At 31.8% G+C, this 16,015-nt stretch overlaps 1 protein-coding gene across 6 annotated transcripts in view; it reads right to left on the bottom strand.

Moving 5' to 3' along the window:
* The window catches only part of LOC139514202 (chordin-like protein 1), a 48,769-nt gene that overhangs the window by 24,916 nt on the left and 7,838 nt on the right, over positions 1-16,015 (bottom strand). For 2 of the 6 annotated variants that reach the window (XM_071303018.1, XM_071303022.1), the window contains exon 1: positions 1,468-1,560. The exons of 3 other annotated variants lie outside the window; for them this stretch is intronic. The gene's annotated coding sequence lies outside the window, so the exon portion shown is untranslated. Of the gene's footprint in view, positions 1-1,467; positions 1,620-16,015 lie in introns of those variants that run through there. One more of the 6 variants, XM_071303020.1, reaches the window with a different exon arrangement.

The raw sequence follows: 16,015 nt of genomic DNA, 5'->3' as shown, positions 1-16,015 counted from the left end.
ATAACCGAAGTGTGCCAAGAAGTTGTCTCGTCCACATTGTTATACTAGGCTAATGATAGGCAATTAATTGTTTGAATACTCGACAAGCAATGATAGACAGTTAATTCTGTGAATACTTGACGAGCGATGATAGACATAGTTGTAAATACTTGGCGAGCGATGCTAGTAATCAGGTTGAATACTAGGCGAGTGATGATATACATCAGTGTGAATATAAGGCGAGAGATAATAGACTTCGGTGAATACTTGGCGAGCGATGCTAGACCTCAGATTGAATGCTAGGTGAGTGACGATAGACATCAGTGTGGATACTAGGCCAGTGATGAATGCTAGACATAAGGGTGAACATGAGGCTAATGATGGTGAACATTATGTTGAATACTAAGAGAGTCATACATCAAGGTGAATACTATGGTAATAAGATAAAAAAAAAAAATATCACGGGATTTTCAATTTTGTGAGTCGTATGAAGAGCCGCTTACCCTTCGGATGACCTGAGTTTTTGTGTGTTCGCGTTGGTCAAACTTTGGGTTCTGTATAATATATGTGGATAATTTGTTTGTTTGTCATCGTTTCTTCTTTCCCCGACTTGTTTATTTTTCTTCTTATCATCATAGAATCCTATTACTTAGTGTTTCCCAAATATTTGTATAGCTTCAGTATGCGAAATTGTTCAATCAAATATTTTGTTCCTTCTCGGTAGTAGGCATGCTAAGTAGGAATCCCTTATGTTTATGTAATGTTTCCAGTATTTAGAAACATGTCAGATTGATAGGTAATTTGTGTTTTGAAATAACGAATTATTTCAAAATGTTCGCTAAACATCGTTTCCTTTAGTCATTGAAAGTAAAAAGTTATCAAATGTACCAGGATTATAAGTTAATACACCAGACGCGCGTTTCGTCTAAATAAGACTCATCAGTGACGCAAAAATCAAAATAGTTATAAAGCCAAAAAAAATAAAAAAAATAGATGAAGAGCATTGAGAACCAAAAATTCCAAAAAGTTGTGCCAAATACGGCTAAGGTAATCTATTTCTGGGATAAGAAAATCCTTAGTATTTCGAAAAATTCATAGTTTTGTAACAGGAAATTTATAATTTTTTTTATAAATGTCGTGTGTCTGAAGGGCTTTAAATTCAGCGGGAACGGCCTAACTCTCCCATAAAGACAGGGATAAAGTATACATACGAAATAAAAAGTAGAAGCCATATGGCCAAAAGTAACCCAATTTAAACATAATTGCCAAATGCATCTAAGGAACATTTGTTCAGACTCCGATTATATCTGTACATACTTTAGTGCAGATGAACGGCGCAAGTGAATACGATGTAGAAATTAGCATACAAAAGTGCAAGTTTATAAAAGACAAAATATTTCTCTACTTGAATATTATATTTAAGAATTGATATATAAGGTGAAATAAGTTAATCTACACTTCAATAAATATCAAAATTGTTATATTTACCTGAAAGTACTTAATATCAGCAATAAGTAATATCTAATATTTCGTATAATTTTCCATTCATTCTTAAATGCCCACTCATGTTTCAGATCATAAATTTTGATTTTGATACGATGTATCAGTATTTATATCAGATTTTATCAGATTTAAATAATACAAGTATTTTGTACAAGAAACATGCATAATGGCTATTAAAAACTATATGTTTAGTCATCTTAATCTGCAACAAAAATAACATTTGTGATAAATATTTGGAATACTCTAGTGATCAATTCATAATCAAATGATGAAATTCACTTTTCCTGCACATAATTCCCAGTCCCAAAAGTTATTATTTAGTGAAGACAGATTTGTTTTGTGAAGTCATCTTGGGAGTGCGATTCACCTAATTATAGATGACCAATAGTCTGTAACAGCTGGTATCGATAATAAGTAATAACATTTAAATAAGTACTTATTTATTTATTATTCTCTAGAACGAGTCTCACTTTTTGATATTCACAGGCTTTAAAAAAGGGAAAGAAGATATCAAGAAGAGACCATTAAAGACACATTGGTTAGAAGAAAAAGAGGCGACAACACCATCACCAAAAGAAAACTGACGAAGAAACAAACAACAGTTCACAACAAATTATCACTGAGTGATGCAAGCCCTACCAAATTCGGAACGAACATAGGTAATCCGAGAAGGTGATCAGATCCTGTTCAGTTCGGGAAATCGTTTGTAGTTGGTACTCAGATTCCATACTGACCTCCGATACATTTCGATGAATAGAATGGCAAAAGGTTCATGGAAGAGACACAATAAATTAGGTTGAGGAAAATAATTTTTACTCCGGTAAAATAGACAACACAATCACAGTTACAACAATCATTAGTCACCGAATCAACCGTACTTAATCTACTGATATAGACATTATGCCCACCCAACAGTTAGCTATTGACATGTCGCTTTATAATAGGTTTCTTATAGAATTTCATTTACAGTACCGAAGACCCAATTTTTGCACAAAGGTTAAACAAATGAATATTTTTACTGTTTTTGTAACCCGTCTTTCAGTTCTCTTTTCCAAATCAGGAATATGTGTTTGAGCTTTTGATTTTGCCATTCGATAAAGGACTTTTCGTTTTGCATTTTTCTTGGAGTTTGGTAGTTTTGTGTGTCACTTTTTACTTCCTATAACTGATGAAGTTGTAGAAATGGCAACCTTAATTATATTTTACTGAAATGCATAAAGGTACTTACTGGAGTATTCGTATTTTAGTTGTTTTTGCAAATAGTTTTCCAAAGTGTAAAGCTGTTTATTCATATTTATAGTATAAAAGATAAAAACCAACCAGTAACTAAGTAAACTCAATTCGCGACATCGGTGAAAACCTGTCATTGAACTGTTGAAGGTCCTAGACCGATGTGCTCTTTAGTATAATAAACTCATGACAGATACCAGAATTTCAATTTAATATTTACGCCAGACGCGCGGTTCGTCTACATAAGACTCATCAGTATAAGTGCAACTGCCCCTGTAATGAAACCAATTATCTTGAACTTTTTACCAAAAACATTATTTCTATATTTCCAACTACTTTTTTTAATCTTTCTTCAACTTATGTTTGTTGGATTTTGTTAATGATATTTCAGAAAAGACGGAGACCAACATTTTCAGCTGAGCCTTCGCACTAACTAATAGAGAATATACGTCAGACTAAAATCATACAATATGATTCACATTTCAAATTGTTCTTTTGTTTAAATTTCTTTGTTCTTCCAAAAATATAATTATTGTTAGGTAAGCACATTATGTCAATTCATTGTTTACTTTGAAACCATTTCAAATGACATTATTCCATAAAATGTAAATTTCAAGTGAAATTGTGCGGAAGTATTTCACACAATGGAAAGTATTGGTGTTTAATTAATGATAAAGTAGTAGATAATTTGCTGATAATTGTAACATTACAAAGTTAGAAATCGCGAAAGTCGGTATTTTACGTCAGCTTTCGTTTGATGTTAATTGCTCACCACCCTCGCATATTGATGTTATGTAATCACAAGCTCTCATTGTTTTAGAGTATTAAAGATTATTGTATTTTAAATGGATACTTTACTTGACGGAAATATGTTTCATACATCCAGTAATTGGATTTTATTAGTTCCTTCGTGAAAGTAATGAAATTATCCTTTTTGTGGGGAGATTAGTCTGCCATTGGTGACGTATTCGTACTCAACTACATTGTAATAACAATAATATTAAACAGACTTATGAGAACACACGTTACACCCTGTTTAATAGAGCTTTAGTGTTTATATTTACTTAAGTTAATGCTCCTTTGTCTTACCCAATTATATTGGATGATGTTATCTGTTATGACTGGTCAAACCTTAAAAGACTGTATTACCAGATCATACATGTGTTCCAAGTTTAGGCGTCACAAAACCTAGTTTAACGAATCATGTTATTAACTGCTTCTATCGAGTCAAGACAGTCATTATAAATTTATTTCTGATATGTTGATATACGTAAAGGCGAAGCTTATTCTTCTTCTGGTTGTGATTTTTATTTTCAATATCAGTGTGAAGATTTCCTAGTTCGTGTAATCCTTTTTTGTTTTGCGCTATCTCGTTGTTTTCGATTTGTTTCGCTTGTGTACTGTCTGTATATTTGACCAATCTAAACTTGCATTTGACAGTTATTTTTTTTACGTTATACTAATATCAGACCATAGGATACGTTCTCAAAGTCTTGACTCGGTAGAAGCAGTAAATAACATGTTACGTTAAACTAGGTTTTGTGATACCTAAACTTGTAACACATGTATGGTCTGGTAATACAGTCTTTTAAAGTTTGACCAGTCATAAAAGATACCATCCGCTATGTCATGGGGTATGTTACCTCGATGTCAAAACAGGAATGATTCAGAAAAGGGATGGATAACTTGATTTACTTTTAGGGTACAAAAGCAACTTTTACTAGTTTAATTTAGTTAAAATGACACGATGAACTGAATTAATTGAATAAACTATATATATAGACATTGTGATCGTTATTACAAGATCTGAAGTGATTTATTGCGCTGATATGATGAACATGATGAAATATTATGATAACAATATTACTGTGTGGCAGTACTTAATCATGTAAATGTTTGATTATATTCTCTAGTTCATCAAAGATTTGGTGCATATTTTTCGAAAACTTCAAACGATCGAAAAGACATCTTCTAAACTGAGAAAAGCGAATATTAAAAGTTTTAACCTCTCCTTGCCACGAAAACTTTGAATGTTTTTAATAATTTACATGTGTGTTTAGGCAAGTTTAAGATAAACTAGGCTACAAACGCACGTGGATAATAGGGGCTGGTTTTAATCAGAATGAGCTCTCGTCGAGCCCTTTATATCATTTTTTTTATAATGTTTTGCTGTCTTGAATGAAAAAACAATCGTATCAAACGCCAAAGCTGTGGGATAATTTATATATTTTCAGTTCTTATCACACTGACTTTAAAAGGTACATCGTTGTTGTTCGATTGCAGTATTTTTGATGTCGATTATCATACTTTTGTGGAAAACACCCAGTTTATCATTACCTTTCATTATAACAAATAATTTGTATATTGTAGCAGTAAAGTTAGTTGTACTTTTGAAGGTTTTCATCAAAGAAATGATTTGGCCTAATTGGCAACGATTCTATGTTTTGGTTTCGATATCAACTATCAAATAGTGAATTTAATAATGGTTAGAACACAGATTATCATTAGCAGTCTAGAATCGTGCCATTTTCTTTAGTAATCCCTGTTGAATTGATAACATTTCAGTGGATTATGAATTAAACAAACAGACAAAACGTCTGTGATTTGAGAGAAGTAACGATAAGCTCCTGCAATCATATCGAGAATGCATGTAACAATTCTAGTATCTTTTGTATTATCTTTCTCATGGACCATAAATCGTATTGCTTTACTTTCTTTCTATTCTCTTTTTTATTGTGTGAATATAAAAGTTTTTAAAGCTTATATGCCTTTCGAGTTTTCATGATTTCCATACAAACGCGCTATTATATGCCAAAGTGTAACTGTTTAGCCATTAGAATATGAAATTCAAAACAGTGTGGCTGTGGTCATTGATTGACACATTAAATTTTTCCATTGACTGGGACAATTTACGTGAACGTTTGTCTGTAACGACCACTGTTCGCGACGTACCTACGAAAGAGATTTAAACTGTGGGGTCACCAAAGGTTTCTTAACGCCTTTAATTATAAAATAATTCGAAAAATTAATCAGGAATAACCTTTATGTTTTGATTTATATAATTGATATAAATCAAAACATCGTGTTATTTCTGATTAATTTTTCGAATTACTTTATTAAGGTGTTGAGAACCTTTGGTGACCCCATAGTTTAAGTGTCTTTAAAAAGTACATAGTGAGCAGTGGTCGTTAAATACAAACGTTCACCTAAATTGTCCCAGTCAATGGATGCATTTAATGTGTCAATCAATGGCCACAGCCACACTGTTTTGAATTTCATTCTATTATACATTTGAAATTTACTTTGGCATATACAAACGCTTGCCTGTGTTAAACAGGAGTATTTCAGTTGTTATCCGTTCGTTTGAAGTGTTAGAGCTTTTGATTTTTTCCATTTGATTTGGAATTTTCCTCGGAGTTCAGTATATATCTGATTTTACTTTTTTGCCTTTTCAGGAAATTGCAAAAAGGGTTTTAAGGGGCTGAAACAATTTAAAAACTAATGTTGATGTTCCAAATGCATTTTTCAACATATTCGATTCTTTTATTATACAAAAAATAATATTTCAAACAAGTACAACACAATAACGTAGAATTTACTGATACAACTGTCCAAATTTGGATGACTCCCAAAATGTCGTTTCTTTTTAACATTTAGTCCAACTGTCGTTTGATGAAAATGGCTGTTAAATTATTTGTCTCTTTCCCTTCTATATGGATCAAAGCGTGAAATGATTTTGCATAATAACTATTTTCGGAACTGCTAGGGTCAAATCAAGTTTATCCAACAAAACATTAAGTCTTTTCTTTTATTTTCAGTATAATGTTGTTGCAGTTCTAATCCCCACTTTCACATTATATTTAATTTTTTCTTCAGTTAGGTTGAATTCATTTCTTAGCTTCACCTTGACCAAACCTCTGATGACCTTCCAACTCATTGTCAATTTGAAAGCAGAAAGGAACGCACATTGACTGTTTTCACAAATCACTGTGTAAAAGATACAACTGTATCCATAGTTGCTTTCAATTGCAGTAAACTTTCCGTTGTTGACATGCGACGGTTGTATCATGCTTCAAGTGGCGTATACATAGCCATTTGTTATCTCACTTGCCTTAAGGGGTATATTTGTTGAATTCGTACGTCTGTATATTTAAAAGAATTCTAATTATTCTGAAGGTGTCCGGTCTAGAATTTGCATCTGATTATCCCACGAACTAACCATTATCACCACTGTTAACCGTAATATTGTGTTTTTGTGTCAGACCTTTTTGAACAAAGTTTCCTGCTTTAAAGCCTGATGTGAAACTTCCTTTAAGAAAAAAAGTGTTTAGTGAGTCGTTTTGGTTTCTTTAAAGACATTATTATTGTTATTTTGGTTCGATATAATTCTAATTTTGAGTGAATGGTGTTTTCTTGCGTTTTTCAACACTCAAATGGCTACAAATATCAAATTAAGTTCATAGTTATTACTGTGTATTTGCATTGTGATCCCTTTACTACCTAATGTGTATAGTTAACCTAGGTTAACCGCAGTTATGACGTATTTATTTTGTAGATGACTTCTCCTGTATATTACTCCTTTTTCTCTTAATAAGCAAGTTTTGTTTCGAACTCTTTTTGCAGTCTACCCTTATTATATTACATATTCAAACAATATTTCCTGCCAAGTTTTCTAAAATTCAACTTGATGTGCGCCATGGTTTTTTTTCTGTATATTGCACCGAGATGTTCGGGTAACTTATCGCAGAATTTGTTAGATTTCTTTGTCCTTTATAGTTATAAAGTTAATGATATTGCCCGCTGTTGTGTTCCTTAGTGCATACATGTAGAACAATCGACAATTAGAATTCAGCTAACACCGGTACTAGCAGTCATTTTAAAGTATCTTATCTTATGCGTACTACCAGCAAAGAGTTCCAATAAACCGTTGCTAGATCAAAATCTGAACATTATAATTAGTGACGTTACAAACAACAAAATCTATGATTTTTGTTTGTTTATTAAAATGTTATTCAAAATGTAGATAACAGTTTCACGAAGTTGAAAATATAGCGATAAATATACAACTAGGCATAAGATATAATTCGGTCTATAATGACAGTCGTCATTCAATATACAAAGAGTTTCCACATGGTCTTATAAATATTATGAAACATAATTATTCTTTCAGTTATTTTCAGAAGATCAGTTATACACGTTATGGTATCCATTCTATTTGATACTAGGCTTCAAAATTCTGGAATGAGCTTTCAAACAACTTAAGATATTAATGACACCCATTTGAAACAGTTTTAAAAATTAAATGCTATCTACAATTCCAGCTTGTCAAAATGTTATACATGCAGATAGTTTTCAGTATCTAATTTTATGCATTTATTATGTGAAAGCATGCTGGATTATAGGGATTTTTATTCTTATGTTTTTTGTGAAGTATTTTCCCCAATTAAGTTAAGAGGGGGTTAGGGGGAATAACTATGTAAATTAAGTTTTCTTTTATCCTACATTGAACTTTTGTTGACGTCCATAACTTTCTTCGTTGCAGTTTTTGATTAATGAGCACACCACTGATAATAAATATCGAGTATTGAGATATGTAAATGCCAAACGATTGGACAAACGGTATGATACTGCTGAGGAATGGGAAGTTGGTAATTGTAAAGTTGGAATCATAGATTGATGATATAATTTTCGGTGTATTTATTATTGAAAGAGTGTGGTTCTTCAAAAAGTATGATTTTTCAAGGAATTTAAATATCCGTCTCCCATTTTTTGTTGAAAAAAAACCTCTGTTTTGATAAGACGATGTAGACGATCGTTCAATTGAGCAAGTATTACAGTAGTGTACAATGTAGATGAATAGAAATGATTGATATAACTGCAAAATTGTAAGAAATGTTGTTGAAGATTTTGGAGTACTTCTATAGAAATAATCAAAATCCACATCAGATGGTGGTAAGAACTTTAGAAAGATATTAGGTCGAATATCTGGACTTTTATCTGGCTTTAAATCGTTATTTATGATGACATATGAAGTTAAAGTATCGAGAATAAAGACGGTATGTGAGATTTTCGTCGTTCTTTTAAATGCAAATACGAAAGAAGTAATTTGTAATTTTCTAAAATCTCCCCTGTCGTGAATGGTGTAGCGGTCAATGTAGGATTCCCAGTGTTGCTGTCAAGTTCAAGTTTTTGAGATAGACATTTCATGAAATGAAATTTGCAAATAAAAGATAGGCGAAATACAAAAGGAACCTCCAAACTAATAATTTCTAAAATAAACTCCATGATTAAAAAAGAAAAAGACAAACAGACAAACAGACAAATAGACAAACAAAAGACAAACAGACAAACAGACAAATAGACAAACAAAAGACATGTTTTGTTTGAGACTTGTCTAATAGAACAACAACTTTCTGTCATTTAGACTGGATAAAGTATCTACAACCTCGGCCTTATTTCTTCAATGAATTAGAAACCAATGTGATCATTGTGCATCTCAGATTGTGAATGTGCGTTAGAATGCCTGAACGAAAAGAAAGACGAGTTGCATTTGTTATGATTTTGTAATTATTGTATTTATTTATGTTGGCCTGATTTGTGTTGTGTGGCCTGATAGTTGTTTACAGAATAATCTTAGAACTGTGCAGTTTAGAAATCACTGGAACAATCACAGAATGATTGGAACTTTCCATTCGACTTACATAAGGATTCCAGAATGATCCTAATAAAAGATGCGTTATATAGACATCTACATTTCACTAGAAACTTCCGTTGTAACTTTCTAGGACGTTCCATTATAGAGTGTTTTAGAATTTTCCATGACAACTATATATATACAGACACTAAAGTTAAACACACACACACTTAGACTTAGACATCGATAGACATTTATATTCATAGCATTTGGATTGACACTTTTATTCTACAAATAACATCATATTGGATTGTGACCGTAATATTCAGATTGGATTCCGAAAGATATCCGGATACAGATAAAGATAAAAGATTGGACTCATATTTTGACAGTTAAGTTGACAGTAATATTTGTGTAATACTTCTTGTAAACTTTTGTATAATAAATATTGTTAAATTTTATTATTGATTTGTGTCTTTTGTTGGCTACAACAATTTAAAGGTAATTTCTGGCCGTAACACATTTATTTAGCAACTTTTGCACAAAGACATTTAATCAGACAATTCTATAAACGAAACAAGAATTTTGTGTTAAATTCTTGAAGAACGAAGAAAAATTGCAGTTCCCTCCGAGAAATTCGAGAGGTAGATGGTAATCCGTATCCGATTTTTAGAAAATCCAAATCCAGTACGTCCGTACACGCAAACATGCATTGTTATGCGCAAGAAAACAAGATTCACTTCTATCTTTTAAAATTCTACGAGAAAATGGAACTCGTTATCATTTTGTGACAAAGCAAATGTAAATAACATTTTTACTATTTTGAGAAACGCTTAAGATTCTCTGCCAGTGTTCCTTTGAGGACACATTTTTCTGCTTTAACCAGATTATCCACAAAAAGTGGATTGTTTATTTTCATGTTTTTTTTTCACACCAGAGTGATTTTCAAATCGTCATTTAATTATAAATTATTGCATTGCAGTTTGTCCTTTGACACTTCGTCGTGTTTTAAAACAAGTACTTCAAAACATGTAAATAAAGAAGGAATACTTAAAGATACCTCGAACGTTCAATTTTCACATATTATTTCGAAAAAATGCTGGTCATAAATCCAAAAGCATAAATGCGGTGGACCCATTATAAACCCATTATCTTTAAAAAGAATAAAACTATGTCAGATTTTTTTTCTGGTGTCTACTGATGCACAAGTGTACTGATACAATGTTAAAGTTGCAACATTCTACCAAATATATCTTGAACACGCATCAATTAACAGCGCTGATTAATATCTTGTTTTTTTTTTAAAATAAATTGGATTGGTTAATGAATGTAATAAGTATATACTAATTAGAGTTATAATATATTATTGTTATATAAAAGATTAGTTATTTCCACAAACTTCTTGTTTTAGAAGTCTAGTTTTTGAAGAAGTATTTTGCCGTAATTATTTTCTTCGATAACTTTGCATTCAACCTTTTATTAACACACATCAGGTGTCTGGTATACCGTTATATTAGTGATTTTCCAATAGGGACTGTATGTGCCCTCTTATCGCAGATTGGTCTTTTTAAATGACTTGAATTAATGTCTTTGGCTTGATTTCATCAAAATCCTATGAAACAGTAAACAATTAAAACTTTAAACAACATCTGTGGATAATTACGCGTCTTTTTCATTGGAAATAATCCATATTTTTCGTTCAATATTCCTAACAAAGTTATACATGTGAATTTATTAACATTTAATGTGATTGTTTCATTCTAAACAATAACATACACAATAATTGTGCTTACTTCATACAAAAAGAAACGACAAAAAGAAACGACAAAGACTTTTTAATAGACATCTTGCAGGTTAACAATATAAATTCATTGCCCTGTGTTTTAAAAAATTTACTCATTTACACAACGCTCATTCTTCATTTTTGTTTGCATATTAAAACTAAAAGTATGTCATTTCTTTCCTTCTGTATAGTATATTGAAATTCTTTAAACAAATTTATTTTTAGCGTTGCACCAATCGTACACATATTTAAAACTCAAAAGTAAAGGATCCTACAAATTAATGCAAGATACAGTCACAGAAAATAATTATATTTATAAGTACGGATAAATCTGTTGTAGAGTTGTCACTGACTCAGACGTATTTATAAATATAATTATTTTCTGTGACTGTATCTTGCATTAATTTGTAGGATCCTTTACTATAGATAATTTAGCTGATCTGTAACAATAACATCTCCATGCCTTATATATCATGTACTGTAGTACGACGCTAGATTAAAACTGACGAGGAAAGGAAACACACGGCCACCGAAAGCTTTATTTTTGTGAAGCCCAGGTGGTCGTGTGGTCTAGCGGGACGGCTACAATGCAGGCGATGTGCTGTCACGATATCTCAGCAGCATAAGTTCGAATCCCGGCGAGGGAAGAACAAAAATTTGCGAAAGCAAATTTACAGGTCTAACATTGTTGGGTTGATGTTTAGACGAGTTGTATATACATAAGGTACACAGCCATGTATCACCATCATTGCTGGTGATCCAATGCATAAATCTGTTGTAGAGTTGTCACCGACTCAGACGTACTTATATATAAAAGGACACCTTTGTTACATTTAAAGAGTATTTCGTAAATTAAAATAAAAAAAACCATATATAATTTTTAGATGTTTTTGTCGATAAAACATATGATAAAGGGAACTAGCTAAATGAGGAACCATATTATCATTACACATAAGATAACGAAGTTTTTCAATATTGCATAAATACTCAAAATCAACATTTAAAAGACAGGCTTTGGCATATAATTCATGTCTGATATCAGAGTAAAAACAACAATTAAAAAGAAAGTGTTTTTCATCTTCAATTTAGCAACTATCACAAAAAATACATAAACGGTCTTGTAGAGGTTCTGGTGGTCTAGAATATCGACCTGTTTCAACTTTAAGTTGTAACGAACCAGCTCCGAATAGTGACAAAATACGTCGGTGGCATTTATTATTAACTACCTTTACATAAGACTCCGTACCAATACAAGTTTTAAACAATCTATGAAATCTTAATTTATTACCATTGACATTATTTGTATCATTCCATACTTCATGGTGCCAAGATTCTTTTTCAAAAGTTTGTATAGAATTCCATATATTACTCATATTAATTTCATCTTTTACATTTTGAATCAAACTATATTTACGAGCTAACTGTAAAACTCTATAATCCCATGACTATTTTCTTCTAATCGCACAGGTATGAACCTTTTTACATATATTGCTGGTATTATCACATTTAAGACGATTCCATAGTTTAAAAACTTCAACATTTAGTAGTGCATCATCTGATAAAAAAAAAACCATATCACCTCTAGCAGCTAAATTGCTGCTTCTTTTGCTTAAGACTAAGAAAACTTTACAAGCATTGTTTTGCAAACTATTTATACAATTATGTATATTTATGCCCATACACCAGAAGCATATGTAAAAATGGGTTTGACTAAAGTGTCATATAATTTAATAAATACATCAAAATTCGTACCACCAGTTTTACAAAATTTAGCTTTAATAACACCAAGAGCTCTATTAGCTGATTTATTTTGCACTATGTATTATGGTTTTGTTTTCTGTAATTAGTTAACGTCAGTTTGATCATGTAAATCTTTTATATTCATTTGATAAAATTTATTGTTTGCAATAGCATAAATTGTTCTATATAATAAGGATGTTCTTATCACAAGCAAAAAACTCTAGCCGTATTTGACACAACCTATTTCAACTTTTGATCCTCAGAGCTGTACAACTTTGTCCCCCTTTTTTTGACTTTCGAACTTTTATATCTGGGCGTCACTGGTGAGTCATGTTTGGACGAGGCGCGTTTTTGACGTAATGAATTTTAAACCTGATGCCTTTTGTTATCTATTATTCATGTGTTTCTATGCCTAATACGTTCTGCTATTTATTTGTATTGTAGTCCTGTATTATTATGTTGTCATTTTAATGTTATATTTAACAATGCCATCAAAGTGCGAGGTTTGGCATGCCACAAAACCAGGTTCAACCCACCATTTTTTTCTTTAACAATGTCCTGTACCAAGTCAGGAAAATGGCCATTGTTATATCATAGTTCGTTTCTGTGTGTGTAACATTTTTCACGTTGTGTTTCCGTTGTGTCGTTTGTTTTCTCCTATTTTTTAGTGTAAATTCACATTACTATAAGACGTGTCACGGTACTTTTCTATCCCAAATTCATGTATTTGGTTTTGATGTTATATTGGTTATTCTCATCGGATGTTGTCTAATGCTTAGTCCGTTGCTGTGTGTGTTACATTTTAATGTTGTGTCGTTGTTCTCCTCTAATATTTAATGCGGTTCCCTCAGTTTTAGTTTGTTACCCCGATTTGGTTTTTTGTCCATAGATTTATGAGTTTTGAACAGCGGTATACTACTGTTGCCTTTATTTATACAATTCTTTGGCAATTATAGAATAATCCGAAAATTCATTCAAAAGTACACCAAGATATTTATAACAAGCTGCATATTCAAGACAAAGTTCACCACATTTGAAAACTGAAAATTACTTCTTTGTATAGATTTATTTCTAAAATGAACAATTTGGGTTTTGTTTTTATTTAGAGTAATCTCCACTTTTCACACCACTTGTTTAAAATGTCTAACTGCTTTTGCAGTTTTTCTGCATCAATGGAATCAATGCAATGTCATCAGCATATAATAACTTAGAGACTATTATTTCATCTATTTGAATACCACAATTTGCTTCTTTAATATCTTAGACTAAATGATTTTCATAGAAAATAAAGTCGGCGATAAAATACAGCCTTGTTTTACACCAAGAGCAACAGGAAAAAAGGATGTCATAAAGTTATTTACTTGACATTACTGTATGAAGAAGTAATACAATTTAAAAATATACCGCTGATACCAGTTTTTTTCTCATTTAAATAGTAGACAGTCTCTATCAACAGTATTAAATGCTTTCTTTGCATCAACAAAACATACAAATGTATGTTTTGCATTTTTTCTGCTTTTGACAATAGTATCTAATACATAAACATGATCTGTACAGTTTCTACCTTTTCGAAAACCGTTCTGTTCTTCACATAAAATTTCATTTTCATTAAGCCATTTATTTAAACGCTTATTCAAAATGTCAGCAAAAATGTTACATGTCTTTTTTTGGGATAGATAAAATAGTTATACCTCTATATGACATTGGATCGAATTTACAATCACTATAATTTTTTAGAATAGAATTAATAATTCCATTTAACCATAAATCAGGCACGTTACCATTTTGAAAGCAGAATGAAATAAGTTTAAATAGCAGGTCCATACGTATGCTATTGTGTAAACTTTCCGCAGGAATATAGTCAAAACCGACTGCTTTATTCAATTTAGTCCTATTTACAGCGTCAATGACATCTTGTCTCGTAACAGGGTAGTTTAAAGTGTCACAGTTCCTAGTCGAAAAAATATGATTGTTTACCTTTACCCAGTCTAAATGATTGTTATCAAAGTTGCCATTATCACCACAATTAAATAATTTTTCATAATCTGTTTTCCATTTGTCCAGGACAACATCAACATCACTACTAAAGCCTTCATCTGTTTTTATTTTGAATGGAATGTTTTAGCGACGTTTATTCGCAATACCAATGTTACCAATGTATTTCCAAAAGTCCCGAGTGTTGAAACTTTAAAACAGTTTAGTCAAATTACCCTGCTCCTTTTGTTGAAAGTTACGCAGATGGACACCAGCGGGGGACTTATTTTAACATAGAACCCTATGGGTAATACATACAAATGTCTTCTTTTAGGGAACCACAGAATGGAATGAAACCAAACATATTATGATTGTTCCGTATGAGGTGCTGACGAAGTGCTGTTACTTTGTAGCCGATACATCAACCAAGATGGCCGCCAGCAGGAAACTTAGTTTAACATAGGACCCTATGGGAAATACATACAAATGCCTTCTTTTAGAGAACCACAGCATGGAATGAAACTAAACTTAACACGAATTTCGAGGTGCTGACCAAGTGTTGTTACCTTGCAGCTGATCCATCATTAAAGACGGCTGCCAGCAGGGGATTGAGTTTAACATAGCACTCTGGGAAATATATACAAATATCTTCTTTCAGAGAACGACTGTATGGAATAAAACTTAACATGTCATAAATGTTCCTTATGAGGTGCTGATGAAGTGTTGCTACTTTGTTGCTGATATACTGTTTAAGATGGCCACCAGGATATATTAATAAATTACGGGGCCAATATTAAACCAAACGTGGTCTTAATTATTTAGATCTGTTGTAATTTTTATCATTTTTTATATGATTTCAAAAACCGAAGAAGAGTCAGGTGAGTGACACAGGCTCTCGAGAGCCTCTTTTTTTAGTGTCGTTATAAAAGAGTTAGCTGCTTTTTCTGAATGCTCAAACTACATCGTTAATTCAAAACACGATAATGTGCATTTCTTAAAACTGGTCTTGTTTATTTTGTTGTGCTGTGTCCTTTGAAGAATTTGCTATTGATCACAGATCGTTGATAGGTCTGTTCAACTTTTTTCCTAATTTGTGCATATATAACCTCGATTTACTGTATACATAATTTTGTCTATGATAAAAAATTCTTATGACTCTTGATGCTTTTCTA

Source organism: Mytilus edulis, chromosome 3 (assembly GCF_963676685.1).
Source record: "Mytilus edulis chromosome 3, xbMytEdul2.2, whole genome shotgun sequence".
Classification (NCBI taxonomy): Eukaryota; Metazoa; Mollusca; class Bivalvia; order Mytilida; family Mytilidae; genus Mytilus; species Mytilus edulis.
This window is presented reverse-complemented; position numbering and strand designations above follow the sequence as displayed.